At 44.5% G+C, this 19,756-nt stretch overlaps 1 protein-coding gene across 2 annotated transcripts in view; it reads right to left on the minus strand.

The window, feature by feature from the left end:
• Positions 1 to 6,364, minus strand: part of PSEN1 (presenilin 1) — an 82,646-nt gene extending 76,282 nt beyond the window's left edge. For both annotated transcript variants that reach the window (XM_050798830.1, XM_050798828.1), the window contains exon 1: positions 6,224 to 6,364. The gene's annotated coding sequence lies outside the window, so the exon portion shown is untranslated. The remainder of the gene's footprint in view (positions 1 to 6,223) is intronic.
• Between the last annotated feature and the right edge of the window lie 13,392 nt (positions 6,365 to 19,756).

The following is a 19,756-nucleotide window of genomic DNA, read 5'->3' on the forward strand; positions in this document are numbered from 1 at the left end:
GAACCCGGGAGGTTGAGCTTGCTGTAAGCCAAGATCACGCCACTGCACTCCAGCCCAGGCAACAGAGCAAGACTCCGCCTCAAAAAAAAAAAAAAAAAGAAACCTCATGAGGAAAGGAATCTGAACTGACATGTAAAAAAAACTCAGAAAAGGTAAAAGATTTTGCCTGCACAGAGTTACAGAGCGAGTGTACACCAATGCTGGTTCTAGAACCCAAGTCTTCTGATGCCCAGTCCAGGTCTTTTCCAGTTCACCCAGAGAAATCTTGTGCCTCCCTTGATGCTTCCAAAGATCACAATGCTACAAGGTGAGCCTCCCTGGGAGAGCTGCTCTTTACAGGGGGCTCAGTAGGAAGCACAGGCAGGCAACAGGGCTAGGTCTTCAGTGAGGCCTGGTGAACAAACAAGCGCTACTGGGACAAAGAAAAGGGCAGGCAAAGCTAGATTTGATTTTGGTCCAGTAACAGCTGAAAACAATTGAGGACTGCAAGGAGGTCAATGACCCCACTGTTCAGGCTGCATGGCAAAAGACACCAGGAGACTTTTTAACATTCTTAGCTGTGAACATTCTTAGCCCTGTAAACAACAACAACAACAAACAGTTACTGGGATCTGAGGCTCTTTCATGGGACCTGAATTGAGGAGTAGGTGGGAGTAGGGACAGAATCTACTTGGGTGTTTTTGCTCTCTGGTCACCTGCTGCAAACTGACAGAGCACAACACTTGAATTCACTGACATCCATTTCCTTAATCTCAAGACACTTGCTAAATCAGACAAAAGGAAAACGAAATCCTTCTCTGACGGGAAACTAGAATTTATCTGTTATATACAAAGAGATTAAAAAAGCCCCAGGAGAACTACAAATAATCTCGAAGCTCAGATGTGCTGAACACAGAAGTCTGTCTAACCAGAAAACCTTCTATCCATTAGCACTGCAGAAATTATCACAGGAGCAATGTCCAGAATCTCAAAATAAGTTTATTAAAAATCTCATTCAAGAAAGTACCAACAGAAAAGTATTAATACGTCTTTTTCTCTCACTGTATCCCAATGTAACAACAAAACCTCCAACTCCTACAGAACATAGTTACTTATTGATACATTTTCTTTTTTCACCCTCAGACATAAATATAAACAAAATCTGTACTGTGGAAAAACATCCTCAGGAGACTTTTAACCATGATCTCTAGCACAAAGGGCTTGTGGCTTGTTTTAATGTCTCTAAGCTACTAGACTAGTTTCTCTTTCACTGAGAAAACTGCTACAAGTATTTTCTGCTGCATCTGCACTGCAATGCTAAGTTTTCAAGTGTCAATGAGCTTGTGATTTATTCTTTATTTTACAAAAGTATTTAATCACCCTTAGTGTTACTTTGAAAGCTTCTCCCTGGACAGGCAGCCCAAGTTCTGATGTTATGAATGGGCTGGAAAAGCCTCTACTTGAGTTTTTAAAGGTTCACATCCAATAGTAAATGTAACCGAACTCTAAATTCCAACCTATAATTGAAACTATTACTATTATGGAGACATAGTTTCGCTCTTGTCGCCCAGGCTGGAATGCAATGCCGAGATCATGGCTCACTGCAACCTCTACCTCCTGGGTTCAAGCGATTCTCCTGCCTCAGCCTCCTGAGTAGCTGGGATTACAGACGCCCACCACCACGCCCAGCTAATTTTTGTATTTTTAGTAGAGATGGAGGTGTCAACCATGTTGGCCTGGCTGGTCTTGAACTCCTGACCTCAGGTGATCCACCACCTTAGCTGGGATTACAGGCATGAGCCACTGTGCCCAAACTATACTTGAACAATTTTTTAAAACAATTTTTTAAAACTAATTTTAAAACTTTAGGAATACATCCTCAAAAGACTCCTCTGGTTTTCAAGAGACTAGGAGCAAATCATTTCTCCAGCCCTATAAAAGGCTTTGTGAAAGCAGTAGACGCTAAAAAGAGCAAGGGTAGTGATACATCCCATTTGGTGATTTTTTTTCCTCCTCCTCCCATCCCACGCCACCTGTTAACCATCTGTGGTAGATTAGATTATTATTCAGCCAATATTCACTCCCTCCCCCAGCCTGGCCAAGGGAGGAATACACCTCTCTCCAGTGATGTTCTAGACTCTGTAGTTTGCTTGGCTGCATGGTGATTGCAGTCTACTACCCACTCCTAAGTCTTTGGGCATGATCATATGACTTGCTTTGGTCAATGCAATCTTAGCAGATGTGGCATAAGTAGACACTTGAACTATGCTTGTGCAGTTGGGCTTGACTTCTGGTACTTCTGCTGGTACCTTGAGAAAAGCTTACCATGGATAGCCACTGCCCCTTCAGCCTGGGCCCCAGAATAAGGCATACAAATAAGAACTGCCCCCACTGATCCACAGACCTACCTACATTGAAGCAGAGCCTTGAGTGAGAATACATGCTCTGAACCACTGAGTTTGGGGGAGGTCTGTAATCCAGAGTTACTATAGCAACTTGTTTTTAAATAATGGTTATGTTGGCTCAGAAAATGCAATAAAAACGAACAAAGACTTAGAACTGCAAGTCCAGAATCCCTTATCTGTAACCCTTAGGACTAAATGTGTTTAGAATTCAGATTTTTTTGGATTTTGTAAAGGTACTATGCAAATATCAGATGTTATATAATGTCCCTACAGGGTCTTAGAAGCAGAAAAGCAAACACATTATTAAGCTATAGTGAAACAAATGAATAGTTTTGAATCACATTAAAAAAAGAAAATAGAGACTATAACTAAGCCAGATTTTGCTGTCAAATTAGTTATGAAAAACCTTGGCCAGGTGCGATGGCTCACACCTGTAATCCCAGCACTTTGGGAGGCTGAGGCAGGTGGATCACAAGGTCAGGAGTTCGAGACCAGCCTGGTCAATATGGTGACACCCCCCCCCCCCCCCCGTCTCTACTAAAAATACAAAAATTAGCCCAGTGTGGTGGCACACGCCTGTAGTTCCAGCTTCTTGGGAGGCTGAGACAGAAGAATTGCTTGAACCTGAGAGGCGGAGGTTGCAGTGAGCTGAGATTGTGCCACGGCACTCCAGCCTGGCTGACAGAGCGACACTCCGTCTCAAAAAAAAAAAAAAAAAAAAAAAGAAAGAAAAGAAAAGAAAAAAGAAAAACCTTTTAGTTTCTGGATTTCAGAACTGTGGATATGAGACTACTGTCCTACATACCTTTGTATAATTATAAAGAATCTTTCCCAATAAGTTATTTAATTTCAATAACTGTAAAGGAGGTATGATTATTCAAAATCATTGTCTAAAATTCTCTGTGGAAATGGACAGAATACAACTAATTTTTAATGAAAAACTGATTATGTCTAATTAATTTGTAAATCACTGGTTATATTTAGCATTGTCTGCAAACTTTCTTTTGTTTTGATCAACCTAAAACAAGAAAACATACAAGGCGTTGTGAAAAGCCAACACTAATACCTTTTTCCTCACTCTGTTACCCAAGCAGGAGTATTAATGCCTTTCAATCAACAAACACTGGGTTTCTTCTTTATAACTACACACTATGATGACGGTTGGGAATTCTAATGTATCAGGTATTACTTCTGTTTACTTAAGGAGCTTACTATCTAAAGAGCAAAACAAGTACTACTGGTTAGAAATAAAAGTATGTTAGGTATATTATGTTAAAATAAATTATTCACATTGGTTTCATCTGTTTCTTCTTACCTTTTTTTTTTCTGATGGAGTCTCCCTCTGTAGCTCAGTCTGGAGTGCAGTGGTGCGATCTCGGCTCACTGCAACCTCCCCCTCCTGGGTTCAAGCGATTCTCCTGCCTCACCTCCCGAGTAGCTGGGACTACAGGCACCCGCCACCACGTCCGGCTAATTTTTTGTATTTTTAGTAGAGACGTGGTTTCACCGTGTTAGCCAGGATGGTCTCGATCCCCTGACCTCGTGATCCGCCAGCCTCGGCCTCCCAAAGTGCTGGGATTACAGGCGTGAGTCACCGCGCGTGGCCACCCAGCCTTTTTATTTATTTACTTTTTTTGAGACGGAGTCTCGCTTTGTCGCCCAGGCTGGAGTGTAGTGACGAGATCTGGGCCTGTAGCTGGGACTACAGGCGCCCGCCACCACGCCCGGCCTTTTTTTTTTTTTTTTTTTTTTTTTTTTTTTTTGTATTTTTTAGTATAGACAGGGTTTCATCGTCTTAGCCAGGATGGTCTCGATCTCCTGACCTCGTGATCCGCCCGCCTTGGGCTCCCAAAGTGCTATGATTACATGCGTGAGCCACCGCGCCCAGCCTCTTTTTACCTTTAAAAATGTGTTTATGGGCCGGGCGCGGTGGCTCACGCTTGTAATCCCTGCACTTTGGGAGGCTGAGGCGGGCGGATAACGAGTTCAGGAGATCCAGACCATCCTGGCTAACACGGTGAAACCCCGACTCTACTAAAAATACAAAAAATAATTAGCCGGGCGAGGTGGCGGGCGCCTGTAGTCCCAGCTGCTGGGCAGGCTGACGCAGGAGAATGGCGTGAACCTGGGAGGCAGAGGTTGCAGTGAGCCAAGATTGCACCACTGCACTCCAGACTGGGCGACAGAGCGAGACTCCGTCTCAAAAAAGAAAATAAAATAAATAAATAAATAATAGTATGTTTATTAGAAAATTTAAAATAGGGATAATCACCATGTGGTTCTCCCAATGTGCATGCTAATAAATTTGTATGCCTTTTCTCCAAAAGAAAAACAAAAAAGGTTTTTTTTTTTTTTTGAGACAATCTCACTCTTTTGCCCAGGCTGCAGTGCAGTGGCATAATCTTGGCTCACTGCAACCTCCTCCTCCCGGGTTCCAGCGATTCTCCTGCCTCAGCCTCGCTCGGGAGCAGCTGGGACTACAGGCGCGCGCCACCACGCCCAGCTAATTTTTTGTAGAGACGGGTGTTTCGCCATGTTGTCCCAGCTGGTCTCGAACTCCTGAGCTCAAGTATCCGTCCCGCGGCCTCCCAAAGTGTTGGGATTACAGGCGTGAGCCACCGCGCAGGGCCTCACATTGTATTTCTATTGGCCAGTGCTGCTCTAAATCTTCTGTTCCTTCTGCTACACCAGGCCTAACAAATCCCTGCCAACCTTTTCCTTCCTGAAGCCTCTCTCCCTTTCTCAGCTCTGGCGATCCTGCACTGTGGTGGTTCCCCAACCACACTCATTCTCCTCAACTGGCTCCTTGCTCTTCTTCCAGCCCCTCGTTAGAAGTGTTTCTAAGAGTTTGCCTTGGCCTCCTCTTCCCCTTTCTTAGCTTAGACTTCTCCACTGCTCCAACATCAACTGGAAATCTATGGAATTGACTCCTGTTTTCAGCTCTAGTCCTGTTGATAGGACATTTTCACCTGCTGGCACTCGCAAAGTGACACTTCCAAACCACTTCCTCGCCCTCCTCTCTAAACCAGTTCTTTCTTCCTATTTCTGAGAATGTCTCTGCCATGTTCTAAACTGAAAACTTCCTAGTCAACTTCACACTTTATTCCCTGGTCCTCAATTGGTTACCATGTCCCGTTCGTGTTTCTTCTAAAGCCTCTGCCACCACCGCAAATCGAACTCTAATCACATCTCACCTGAATTATGGAAAAGTCACCTCAATTCTCTCACCCATTCCAGCCTCCACTATAGATTAATGTGCCTAAAGCAGAGCTGACCACAACGGTGAGAAGAATCTGAGAGGGAAGTAGCAGCAAACACAAGAGGCACTGGACCTGCATGCCTCGAGACAGCCCCAACCAAGGAGAAAGCATCAGACCCCGTTTTCCACCTCGAACGAGAGGCGTGCGGACTTCGCCCAGAGTGCCCGTCGCCCCTGGACAAGGACACACCCGGGGCGTGAGGCGCGGAGTTTCACCAGTTGCTCAAGCAGACCCAGCCCAAAACGCTTCCTCTTTCTCCTGCTCCACTCCAGTCCAGACGGCTACTAATCCCGGCCCAAAGCACCTGCGCCCTGAGATATCTTTGAGCAAACAGCATTTCCGGACCAAGGCTCCGCGGAATCTCTCTCCACCCGGCCGCGCCCGAAGCCCAAGAAACGGGCCGCCCCTCCCGGTTTCCCACACGGGGTTCCCTGGCCCCAACCCGGCCACGTCCCGCCCCTCATCTTTCAGGACACCGGCTCCGCGGCCCAGGCGGCGACAAAGGGCCGGGCCCTGCCCGCGGCCGCCCTTGTCCGCGGTGCCTTACTGTCTTCCCCGGACTCCCCATCATGCACATACGCTCAGCCGCCGCCGCCGTTGCTGCCGCCGCTCGCAGTTCAGGTTCCTTTCAGACCAGCCGCTGTTTTGTTTCCGATGTGAAACCGCGGACCCCGGAGCTGCCTGTCCCAGGCCCCGCCCGAGAACCCTCACCGGTGTCGTCATTTCCGGCTCTGGCGTCGTTGGCTGCCGGCCCACGGGGGAGGGGAGGAGCCAGGAGGAAGGGGGCGGGGCCTCCGGCCTGGAGCAACGATTGCGGGAAGAACCCAGAGCTCCACCTTGGCGGTCCCCACCTGACGGAATCCGCCCAGAGTGTTGGCGTGGGTTGTCGGGGTTCTGAGGCTGCTCTTGAGCTGAGGACGAAAGCCCCTATATAAATTGGGCCCAGCGTGTGCTTCTCCCGGCATACAAGCGATGGCCATCCTAAATTTAACACCTGCCATTTCTGTAGGGTACCTATTTGCGAATCAGCTGCATCACAATCAAGAGAATGCTGTTAAAATTGAAAATATCTCTGCCCTCTCCGACCACCCAATGAATCAAAACTTCTGGTGGGTGGTGAGACCTGAGAAACTGCATCTTAAACATCCTCCGCGACTCCTGCACTCCAACTTTGACAACCAGATTCTCTAGGTGGCAAGCTAACTGAGAGCAGAAAATATGTCTGGTTTGCTGGGTCACTTGATTTTTGCAGCTGCCAGTTCTTTGTCCAGTTTTGGTAAAGACAGTACCAACATCTAATTCATTAGGCAGCATACCACATTTACACATATATCCGAAAGCTAAAACTAAAAAAGGAATACTACCTTATTTAACCAAGGTGAATGGAGAAATGTCAAACACGGGTATTAAAAAAACCAAAAATGAAATTAAACGGTACATGGTATCTGGGCAAGTTACATTCTTTTGAAGTTTCTTTTAACATCCACCCCCAAGCGGCTGGGCGCAGTGGCTCACGCCTGCAATTCCAGCACTTTGAGAGGCCGAGGCGGGCGGATCATGAGGTCAAGAATTCGAGACCAGCCTGACAAACATGGTGAAACGCCGTCTCTACTAAAAAGACAAAAAAATTAGCTGGGCGTGGTGGTGCACTCCTGTAATCCCAGATACTCGGGAGGATGCAGCAGGAGAATCACTTGAACCCATGAGCTGAGGTCGCACCACTGCACTCCAGCCTGGGCGACAGAGCAAGACTCTGTCTCAAAAAATAAAAATAAAAATAAAAAATCCACCCTAAGCTATCCCTTCACATTCCTATCACATCAATCTCCAATCCCTCCCTCCCCACCCACTGCCAACCCTGCTTACAAACATCAGATTCTAATACTTTTTACACACAAAAGCTTCATATTTAAGAACAAAGGTAGTATTTTCCATTAGCAGAACGAAAGATAAGTTGTGGGAGAAGGTTGAACAAAAAAAGATATTTTAAAAATTCTTGGCCGGGCACGGTGGCTCACACCTGTAATACCTGCACTTTGGGAGGCCGAGGTGGGGGATCACTAGGTCAGCAGATCGAGACCATCCTGGCTAACACGGTAAAACCGGTCTCTACTAAAACTACAAAAAACAAATTAGCCAGATGTGGTGGCAGGCGCCTGTAGTCCCAGCTACTCGGGACGCTGAGGCAGGAGAATGGCGTGAACCTGGGAGGCAGAGCTTGCAGTGAGTCAAGATCGCGCCACTGCGCTCCAGCCTGGGCGACAGAGCGAGACTCCGTCTCAAAAATAACATAACATAACATAACATAACATAACATAACATAACAAAAAAATAAAATAAAATAAAATAAAATAAAATAAAATAAAATTCTCCACCTCCCCTACTTTAACAAGAGTAGGGATTTTAGTTTGTTCATTTACAAGTGCTCGTGCTTGTCGGCAGCACATACACATTTTACAAGTGCTGAGAACAGTGCCTGATACATAACAGTGCCTGATACATACAATAATTCAGTATCGAACAAATATAGGCTAAAACCCATCTATTTGTGAACTACTTCAATCAGATTGCAGTCTGCTAATATTAGTAGGATGTCTTAAAATGCTGATGAACTACTCTTAGAAACAATCTACAAAATTTTGTGCAAAGATATTCATGGAATATTATATAGCAAAAAATTGGGAAACTAAATATGGTACAATAGGCCGGGCGTGGTAGCTGATGCCTGTAATCCCAGCACTTTGGGAGGCCATGGTGGGCAGATCACCTGAGGTCAGGAGTTCGAGACCAGCCTGACCAACATGGAGAAACCCTGTCTCTACTAAAAATACAAAATAAATTAGCCAGGCGTGGTGGCGCATGCCTGTAATCCCAGCTACCCAGGAAGCTGAGGCAGGAGAATTGCTTGAGCCTGGGAGGCGGAGGTTGCAGTGAACCCAGATCACGCCATTGGACTCCAGCCTGGGCAACAAGAGTGAAACTCCGTCTCAAAAAATAAAAAAATAAAAATAAATAAATAAGGTACAATAAATTATGGTCCACCCACCTCACAGAATGTCATGAAAATTGTTCATGAATGGCTGGGCACGGTGGCTCATGCCTATAATCCCAGCACTTTGGGAGGCCAAGGCAGGAGGATCACTTAAGGTTGGGAGTACAAGACCAGCCTGGACAACATGGCGAAACCTCATCTCTATTAAAAACACAAAAATTACCCCAGCATGGTGGTGCAAGCCTGTAATCCCAGCTACTCGGGTGGCTGAGGCTTGAACCTGGGAAGCAAAGGTTGCAGTGAGATGAGTTGGCACCACTGCACTCCAGCCTGGGAGACACAGTGAGATTCTGTTTCAGCAAAAAAAAAATCCTGCAAGAAAAAGGCATGAAGATTTTTTAAAAGAGCAAACCCTAACTTTGAATAACCAGCCTTCGGATAATTTTCTTCTCATTTTCTTTATGTCCTACTGTTAGGCCTCTGAGCCCAAGCCTGCATGTATACATCCGGCAACTGAAGAACCACAAAAGAAGTGAAAGTGGCCGGTTCCTGCCTTAACTGATGACATTACCTTGTGACATTCCTTCTCCTGGATAATAAGTCTCTGGAGCTCCCGACCAAACACCTTGTGACCCCCGCCCCTGCCAGCAAGAGCACAACCCCCTTTAACTGTAATTTTCCACTACCTACCCAAACCCTATAAAACTGCCCCACCCCTATCTCCCTTTGCTGACTCTTTTCAGACTCAACCCATTTGCACCCAAATGAAATAAACAGCCTTGTTGCTCACACAAAGCCTGTTGGTGGACTCTCTTCACACGGACGTGCATGACATTTGGTGCTGAAGAGCCAGGACAGGAGGACTCCTTCGGGAAACTGGTCCCCTGTCCTCACCCTCACTCCATGAGGAGATCCATCTACGACCTCGTGTCCTCAGACCAACCAGCCCAAGGAACATCTCACCAATTTCAAATTGGGTAAGCAGTCTTTTCATTCTCTTCTCCAGCCTTCTCGCTACCCTTCAATCTCCCTGTCCTTCCAATTCCAGTTCTTTTTCTTTTCTAGTAGAGACAAAGGAGACACATTTTATCGGTGGACCCAAAACTCCGGCGCTGGTCACGGACTTGGGAAGAGTCTTCCCTTGGTGTCTAATCACAGCAGGGACGCGTGCCTGATTATTCCCTCACATTTCAGAGGTGTCTGATCACTGCAGGGATGCCTGCTTTGATCCCTTACCTTGGTGGCAAGTACCACCACCACCCCCACAACTCCAAGTCTCTACCCTCTCCTTTCTCTGGGCTTGCCTCCTTCACTATGGGCAATCTTCCACCCTCCATTCCCCCTTCTCCCTTAGCCTGTGTTCTCAAGAACTTAAAACCTCTTCAACTTACACTTGACCTAAAACCTAAACACCTTATTTTCTTCTACAACACCACTTGGCCCCAATACAAACTCGACAATTGTTCCAAATAGCCAGAAAACGGCACTTTCGATTTCTCCATCCTACAAGATCTAGATAATTTTTGTCAAAAAATGGGCAAATGGTCTGAGGTGCCTGATATCCAGGCATTCTTTTACACATTGGTCCCTCCCTAGTCTCTGCTCCCAGTGCAATTCATCCCAAATCTTTCTTCTTTCTCTCCTGTGTGTTCCTTCAGTCTCCACCCCAAGCTCTGAGTCCTTTAAATCCTCCTTTTCTACGGACTCATCTGACCTCTCCCCTTCTCCCCAGGCTGCTCCTCACCAGGCCAAGCCAGGTCCCAATTCTTCCTCAGCCTCCGCTCCCCCACCCTATAATCCTATCATCTCCCCTCCTCACACCCAGTCTGGCTTACAGTTTCATTCCACCACTAGCCCTGCCCCACCTGCCTAACAATTTCCTCTTAAAGAGGTGGCTGGAGCTGAAGGCACAGTCAAGGTTAATGCTCCTTTTTCTTTATCTGACCTCTCCCAAATCAGTGAGCACGTTTACGCTCTTTTTCATCAAATATAAAAACCTAGCCCAGTTCATGGCCCGTTTGGCAACAACCCTTAGACGCTTTACCACCCTAGACCCAGAAGGGCCAGAAGGCTGTCTTACTCTTTTTTATTTATTTATTTTTTTTGAGATGGAGTTTCACTCTTTTTGCCCAGACTGGAGTGCAATGGCCCAATCTCGGCTCACCGCAACCTCCACCTCCCGGGTTCAAGCGATTCTCCTGCCTCAGCCTCCTGAGTAGCTAGGATTACAGGCATGCGCCACCACGCCTGGCTAATTTTGTATTTTTAGTAGAGACAGGGTTTCTCCATGTTGGTTAGGCTGGTCTTGAACTCCCGACCTGAGGTGATCTGCCTGTCTTGGCCTCCCAAAGTGCTGGGATTACAGGTGTGAGCCACCGCGTCCAGCCCTAAGGCCGTCTTATTCTCAATATGCATTTTATCTGCTCCCAACATTAAAGAAAACCTCCAAAAATTAGATTCCAACCCTCAAACCCCACAACAGGACTTAATTAACCTCGCCTTCAAGTTGTACAATAATAGAGAGGAGGCAGCCAAGTGACAAAGCATCTCTGAGTTACAGCTACTTGCCTCTGCTGTAAGACAACCTACAACCGCGTCTCCAACATACAAAAACTTCAGAACATCCAAGCCACAGCTCCTCGTGGACCTTGCTTCAAATGCCAAAAGCCTGGCCACTGGGCCTCGTAATGCCTGCAGCCTGGGATTGCTCCTAAGCCGTGCCCTGTCTGTGCGGGCCCCCAATGGAGGTCAGACTGTCGGACTCACGTCGCCACTGCTCCTAAAGCTCCTGGAGCTCAAACCCAATGTTCCTTGGCCAACTCCTTCCCAGATCCCCTCAGCTTAGTGACTGAAGACTGATGCTGCCCCATCACCTCAGAAGCCTCCTGGACCATCACAGATGTTTTAGGTAACTCTTACAGTGGAGGTAAGTCCATCACCCTCTTAAACAATACGGAGGCTACCCACTCCACATTATTTTCTTTTCAAGGGCCTGTTTCCCTTGCCTCCATAACTGTTATGGGTATTGATGGCCTGGCTGCTAGACCCTTAAAGCTCCCCAACTCTGATGCCAACTTGGACATTCTTTTTCGCACTCCTTTTTAGTTATCCCCACCTGCCCAGCTCCCTTATTAGGTTGAGACATTTTAACTAAATTATCTGCTTCCCTGACTATTCCTGGGCTACAGCAACACCTCATTGCCGCCCTTTTCCCCAGTTCAAAGCCTCCTTCACATCCTCCCCTTGTGTCTCCCTACCTTAATCCACAAGTATGGGATACCTCTGCTCCCTCCTCAGTGACCGGTCATGCACCCCTTACCATCCCATTAAAACCTAATCACCCTTACCCTGCTCAATGCCAATATGCCATCCCACAGCACGCTTTAACAAAGTTAAAGCCTGTTATCACTTGCCTGTTACAACATGGCCTCTTAAAGCCTACAAACTCTCCTTACAACTCTATCTTACCTGTCCAAACACTGGACAAGTCTTACAGGCCAGTCCAAGATCTTCACCTTATCGACCAAATTGTCTTGCCTATCTACCCAATGGTGTCAAGCCCATATACTCTCCTATGCTCAATACCTCCCTCCACAACCCATTATTCTGTTCTGGATCTCAAACATGCTTCCTTTTCTATTCCTTTACACCCTTCATCCCAGCCTCTTCTCGCTTTCACTTGGGTTGACCTTACACCCATTAGCCTCAGCAACTTATCTAGGCTGTACTACCACAAGGCTTCAAGGACAGCCCCCATTACTTCAGTCAAGCCCTTTCTCATGATTTACTTTCTTTCCGTCCATCTGCTTCTCACCTTATTCGATCCTTTGGCGACCTTCTACTTTATAGCCCCTCCTACAAATCTTCCCCATAGGACATCCTCCTGCTCCTCCAACATCTATTCTCAAAGGGATATCGTGTGTCCCCCTCCAAAGCCCAAATTTCTTCTTCATCCATTACCTACCTCGGCTTAATTCTTCATAAAAACACACGTGCTCTCCCTGCGAATTGTGTCCGGCTAATCTCCCAAACCCCAATCCCTTCTACAAAGCAACAACTCCTTTCCTTCCTAGGCATGGTTAGGTACTTTCGCCTTTGGATACCTGGTTTTGCCATCCTGACTAAACCATTATATAAACTCACAAAAGGAAACCTAGCTGACCCCATAGATCCTAAATCCTTTCCCCACTCCTCTTTCCATTCTTTTAAAACAGCCCTAGAAGCTGCTCCCACACTATATCTCCCTAACTCATCTCAACCCTTTTCATTACACATAGCTGAAGTACAGGGCTGTGTGGTCGGAATTCTTACACGAGAGCCAGGACAGCGCCCTGTAGCCTTTTTTGTCCAAACAACTTGACCTCACAATTCTGGGGTGGCCCTCATGTTTGTGCACAGTGGCAGCCGCCACTTTAATACCTCTGGAAGCCCTCAAAATCACAAGCTATGCTCCACTTACCCTCAACAGTTCTCACAACCTTCAAGCATTAATATCCTCCTCACACCTTTCACACTTACTGTCTGCCCCTTGACTCCTCCAGCTCTATTCACTCTTTATTGAAACTCCAACAGTAACTATTGACCATGGGCCTGATTTCAACCCAGCTTCTCACTTAGCACCCAACACAAGTCCTGAACCACATCTTATACCCAGCCCGGTAAATAACAGTGAAAGATTGCTCATAGACACTCAGCGCTTTCTCATACACCATGAAAACCAAACCTCCCCCACTACGCATTTACACCATCAATCCCCATTACAACCTCTGATGGCTGCCACCCTAGCTGGATCCCTAGGACTCTGGGTACAAGACACCTCTTTTAGTACTCTTTCTCATCTTTTCACTTTGCATTTTCAGTTTTGCCTTGCACAAGGTCTCTTATTCCTCTGTGGCTCCTCTACCTCCATGTTAGTCTACCTGCTAATTGGACAGACACATGCACACTAGTTTTCCTTACTCCCAAAATTCAATTTGCAAACGGGACCAAACAGCTTCCTGTTCTCCTCATGACACCAACACTTCACTATTTTGTTTTTTCTTATTATTAATATAAAAAGACAGGAATAGGCCTCGACTTACTCATCGCTGAAAAAGGAAGACTGCATATTTCTAAATGAAGAATGTTGTTTTTACCTAAATCAATTTGGCCTGGTATGTGACAACATAAAAAACTCAAGGATAGAGCCCAAAAACTCGCCAACCAAGCAAGTAATTACACTGAACCCCCTTGGACATTCTCTAACTGAATGTCCTAGGTCCTCTCAATTCTTAGTCCTTTAATACCTTTTTTCTCCTGCTCTTATTTGGACCTTGTGTCTTTCGTTTAGTTTCTCAGTTCGTACAAAACCGCATCCAGGTCATCACCATTCTATACGACAAATGCTCCTTCTAACAACCCCACAGTATCACCCCTTACCCCAAAATCTTTCTTCAGTTTAATCTCTCCCACTCTAGGTTCCCACACCACCCCAATCCCTCTCGAACCAGCCCTGAGAAACATTGCCCATTATCTCTCCATACCACTCCCCAAAATTTTTGCTGCCCCAACACTTCACCACTATTTTGTTTTGATTTTCTTATTAATATAAGACAGGAATGTCAGGCCTCTGAGCCCAAGCCGAACCCAAGCCTGCGTGTATACATCCAGATGGCCTGAGGCAACTGAAGAACCACAAAAGAAGTGAAAATGGCTGGTTCCTGCCTTAACTGATGACATTACCTTGTAGCATTCCTTCTCCTGGATAGTAAGTCTCTGGGGCTCCCCACCAAGCACCTTGTGACCCCTGCCCCTGCCCGCAAAAGAACAACCCCCTTTAACTATAACTTTCCACTACCTACCCAAATCCTATAAAACTGCTCCACCCCCATCTCCCTTTGTTGACTCTTTTCCAACTCAGCCCACTTGCACCCAAGTGAAATAAACAGCCTTGTTGCTCACACAAAGCCTGTTGGTGGACTCTCTTCACATGGATGCGTGTGAAACCTACATCTTTAAAAATATTTTGTTACTCTTTTTAGAGACAAGATCTCACTGTCGCCCAGTCTGGAGGATGGTGGCACAATCAAAGCTCACTGCAGCAGCTTTGAGTTCCTTGCCTCCAGCGATCCTCCCACCTCAGCCTTCCAAGTAGCTAGGACTACAGGCACATGCCACCTTGCCTGGCTTTTTTTTTTTTTTTTTTTTTTTGTAGACACAAGGTCCTGCTATGTTGCCCTGTTTACCTTCATCTTTTTATAAATATGAACACCCAGGGAAAAGCCAGCAAGACACTGGGAAAAACAGACTACAGGAACAAGGAAAAGTAATATCCTAGACACCAAGTAAGAGTCCCAAGAAGACAGGAAATGTACATGGTGCTAAAAGACAAACTAAGGCATTGCCTCTATGAATCCTGAAAATTAGAGACAGGTCTCAGTTAATTTAGAAAGTTTATTTTGCCAAGGTTGAGGACACCTGCCCATGACACAGCCTCAGGAAGTCCTGATATGTGCCCAAGGTGGTCGGGGCACAGCTTAGTTTTATACATTCTAGGGAGACATGAGACATCAATCAACATATGTAAGAAGTACATTGGTTCAGTCTGGAAAAGTGGGACAACTTGAAGCGAAGGCAGGAAGACTCTAAGCTGGGAGGGGGCTTCCAGGTCACAGGTAGGTGAGAGATGAATGTTGCATTCTGTTGAGTTTCTGATTAGCCTTTTAAAGGGAGGCAATCAGATATGCATCCATGTCAGTGAGCAGAGGGGTGACTCTGAATAGAATGGGAGGCAGGTTGGCCATAAGCAGTTCCCACCTAGACTTTTCCCTTTAGCTTAGTGATTTGGGGTCCCCAAGATTCAGTTTCCTTTTACACCTCTTACATGCCCAGTTTCTCACACAGGCTCTCACCAGCCATCAGAGGAATGGTGAAGTACAAACTGGAATAGGTTGAGTGAAATTCAAGAAATTTGGAGGGCATATATAAAATACTATTTCTGAATCTTGATACTATAATGAAAGGAGATAGGATCTAAGATAAATTTTTTGTGTTGTTCCTCCATGTTACAGACCAGGGGAGAAATCAGATAAAAGAAATACCTGAGCAACACTCAAGAAATTGTAGAATGTAGTTAGAAAACAGTGCCATGGGGGAGAGGGTCTTCTAAATTGGGATGCATGGCGTAGTACATTCACTTACGAAAACAGGGGTAAGGTGGATTCTGTCATAAACTGGAGAGAAGGTGCCTAATAATTGTTAAAAAAAAAAAAAAAAAAAAAAAAAAAAGAAAGAGAAAAGAAAGGATTATTTGCCGGGTGCGGTGGCTCACACCTGTAATCCCAGCACTTTGGGTGGCTGAGGCGGGCAGATCACGAAGTCAGGAGTTCGAGACCAGCCTAACATGGTAAAACCCTGCCTCTACTAAAAATACAAAAATTAGCCGGGCATAGTGGCGTGTGCCTGTAATCCCAGCTACTCAGGAGGCTGAGACAGGAGAATCGTTTGAACCCAGGAAGCGGAGGGTGCAGTGAGCTGAGATCTCATCATTGCACTCCAGCCATGGTGACAGAACGAGACTGTCTCAAAAAATACATCTATATATATATAAAAAAAAAAATTAGCTGGGCATGGTGGCATGCACCTGTAATCGCAGATACTTGGGAGGCTGAGACAGAATAATCACTTGAACCCGGGAGGCGGAGGTTGCAGTGAGCTGAGATCACGCCACTGCACTCCAGCCTGGGCGACAAAAGCAAAATTCCATCTAAAAAATACATAAATAAATAAAAGAAAGAAAGAAAAGGATTATTTACCAGGTGAGGGGAAAATCAAATCACTTCTGATCATTCAGCATTTTTTCAATACCTACATAGGAATGAAGGTTGAAAAGAGCAAAAGCTGCAGTGTGTGAAAAGTAAATGATCAAATAACATTAAAGGTCCTAGACTCTGCAGTGATGCATTTCCATTTGCTTCAGAAGCGTTTGTAACTTAGGAAGAGGGACAGATAAGTGAATGATGAAATAAATGGTGGTAAAACCCAATAGTAAGTGGTAAAAGATGAAGCTGAAGGGCAGGGCATGAAAGAATTACTTGGGGAAGAGGGTTGTTAGACTAGAAAAGCTAGATCAGTCACTACTAAAGTCAGGACCTAGGCAATGGGAAAACAAAAACCAGCTCTTCACACTAATGATTCCAAAGGAATCTACCTCATTAACATTTTCACTTGAAAACAGTTTGCCTTAATTTATGCACAATGTCGCTGCCATGCTTCTTATACAGGAGGACAGAGGAATTGTTATGGGATTAAATATTGCCGTCAGGGCTTGGTGCATAGCCACATTTTATCTTATTAACTCTCACGTCATTTGAATTCTTTGCAAGTATGGGTTTCCTTAGATTGGAATCTGCTTAAAATCAGGGGCTGCCGTATCTTCCTCATCTTATTCTAGCCTTAAGTTCTGAATATGTGTTGGGATTCAATCAGGCTGGTGGGAAAAACATTAAAGATAGTTACAGACACAATTCTCGGAAGGCGGAGAAGTTTGCATAGCTTCCATAATAGATATGGTTGAAGGCAACCTGATCTTTCATTTGAAAACAAATTAAAGTAGTAATAAAGGAAGGCAGTTTACCTAGTTTGTTTACTCATATGATCCTAAAACTAATCTTAGATGTACCTCTGGTGCTTAAGTGCTTTTCACTTGGGAAGTCCTTCTAATGGTGTTGACTCAAGCCTTTGTTAATTAGTCTTATTGAATAAATACAAGTCTCACTAGCTGACTGAGGCCTAGTTGCAACTGTTTACCCAACTCTCCAGGGAGTCTGTAAGCGGTGGGACACCCTCAGCTGGACTGGCAAAACAGAGTATCTGTGTGTCAGTGTATTTTATTCATCTGTCGTTGCAGGGTCAGGGTCTGTGGGCAGACCCCTACAGCTGGTGCCCCCTCTGAGGCACACTGCCGGAAATGTTTGTCACTGTTTTGTTAATTCTAAGTTCCTTCTTAACGAAGAACCTGGGCCTTCTCATTTAGAAACTTGCCTCAACAGTATATTGAACAAAATAAAACTTTGTTTTGGTACTTTTCTATCTACAGTAACAGTCAGATAAGTCTCTTCACCTGGGTACATTTACAAAACGGTAAATTGACAGGAAAAAAATTAACTTTCATGGTTTTGGATTCTACAATGTGAAATGCTCACTAGTTTTTCCTTTATCAAAAAAGCTTATGCCTGTAATCTCAGCAGTTTAGGAGGCTAAGGCTGAAGGATCACTTGAGGTTTGAAGTTGAGACCAGCCTAGACAACACACTTCATCTCCACACACACACACACACACACACACAATAGGCATGGTGGCATGCACCTGTAGTCCTAGCTACTCAGGTGGCTGGGACAGGAAGACCACTGAGCCCAGGAATTTGAGGCTGCAGTGAGAGCCATGATTGTGCCCCTACACTCCAGTTTTACAGGGAATCCTTGTCTCTAAACAAAAAGTTTATTTAAAAAATGTAATTACAATGGGCAAAATAGACTACGTGACCTCTAAGGCCCCTTCCACATTACTACTTCTACTGAGAATCTTCCTATTTCCCATTTCCTCTCAGTTAGCTCATCACATTTGATAATTCATACAGTATTTTGTATTTATGTCAATTGATGTTCCTGAACTCCTTGTGTAATTTTTTTTGCCACCATGAGATGACCAGCTACCAGAAATATATATATATTTTGAGATGGAGTTTCGCTCTTGCTGCTCATGCTGGAGTGCAGTGGCACAATCTTGGCTCTCTGCAACCTCCACCTCCTGGGTTCAAGATGCTGTCTCAAAAAAAAAAAAAAAAAAAAAAAAAAAAAAGACAGACTCAGGAGTGTCACATTTAATTCAAACATGGCTTGAAAAGAATTTTTATTTTTGTTTCTAGAAATTATTTTTCCTGGGTATTTTAGACTGCCTTTCTTTAATTTGGCCTTCATGACTCAAGTAATGAAATGCAAAGATTCTGTCAATTAAAAATGTAAGCATTCAAATGCAAATAAATTAACATAAATATTTCAGTATTTTACTATAATCACATTATAAAAAATCTATCAGTTTCTCAAAAAGTGTGAGTTCACTTCGGTCTGTAGTATGATTGTTACATTAGTAGCTCCTGGGTTTGGTATTATCTCCCTGTTTTCTTCTTGACAGCTAGACTGTTTCTTTGCCTGCTTGGGATTCCTTCTCATACCCTTTAATCTCCAGTGACAGTCATAAATGAATTCACCATCTTTTGTTGAGCAAAACTATTTCTCAATTTCATACTTAACAGAAGACTGAAATACAACCCAGAGAAGTTTGTAATCAATTTGACATAAAACCTCTCTGCAGTCTTTTGGGTATAAATTGGGGCCATCATAAAACTTGTTAAAGAGTTGGGAAAATAAGCCTCATCTAAACATTGTATACCTGCTTATACTTATTTGCATTAAATTGATTCCATAAAAAAGGAGAAAAAAATGATAGTGTCTAGTTCAAATTGGCTCTCAAGCTAAATGTCTATCAGGTATTCATGCCAGATTAAAACCTGAAACAGCACTCTTCACAAAATAATCATTAGCTTACACTTACATAGTTCACAGGGAAGTGCTATAATAAGATTCAGAATAAATAACAACATAAAGTTATCTACAGGAAAAATTTTCAGGGCTGCCTAGAAAAAAAGCCTAGAATATTAGGGTTTTCTCAGGCATAATTATGGAAGATTATGTTCATGAATATAATTATGTATATTTGCCTCAAAAAATGTTTTCCTCTTTAAAATCTACCTAAAGGAAAATTCAGCTGCATTTATGTAGTGTGTTAGGATAAAATAATATTGAATAGACACCTTAAAGTGCTAATCAAAATGTGGTCCTTGGATCAGCAGGCAATGACATTAGCTGGGAGCTGTCCAGGAATGCAAAGCCTGCGGCGCCACCCCACCTCTGCTACTTCAGTGTCTCTATTTCTACAAGCACTCCTCAGATGATTTGGGGTCACATTAAAGTTTAAGAAAAACAACTTCAAACTTACCTTTCTTCCTTGTAAACAGATGTACATACTTTATTTTGCTTTTAGGGACAAAGAAAAGTAGTATTCTAACTGCCAGATCAAGACTG

The sequence above is a fragment of the Macaca thibetana genome, chromosome 7 (assembly GCF_024542745.1).
Source record: "Macaca thibetana thibetana isolate TM-01 chromosome 7, ASM2454274v1, whole genome shotgun sequence".
In the NCBI taxonomy this organism is placed as follows: Eukaryota; Metazoa; Chordata; class Mammalia; order Primates; family Cercopithecidae; genus Macaca; species Macaca thibetana.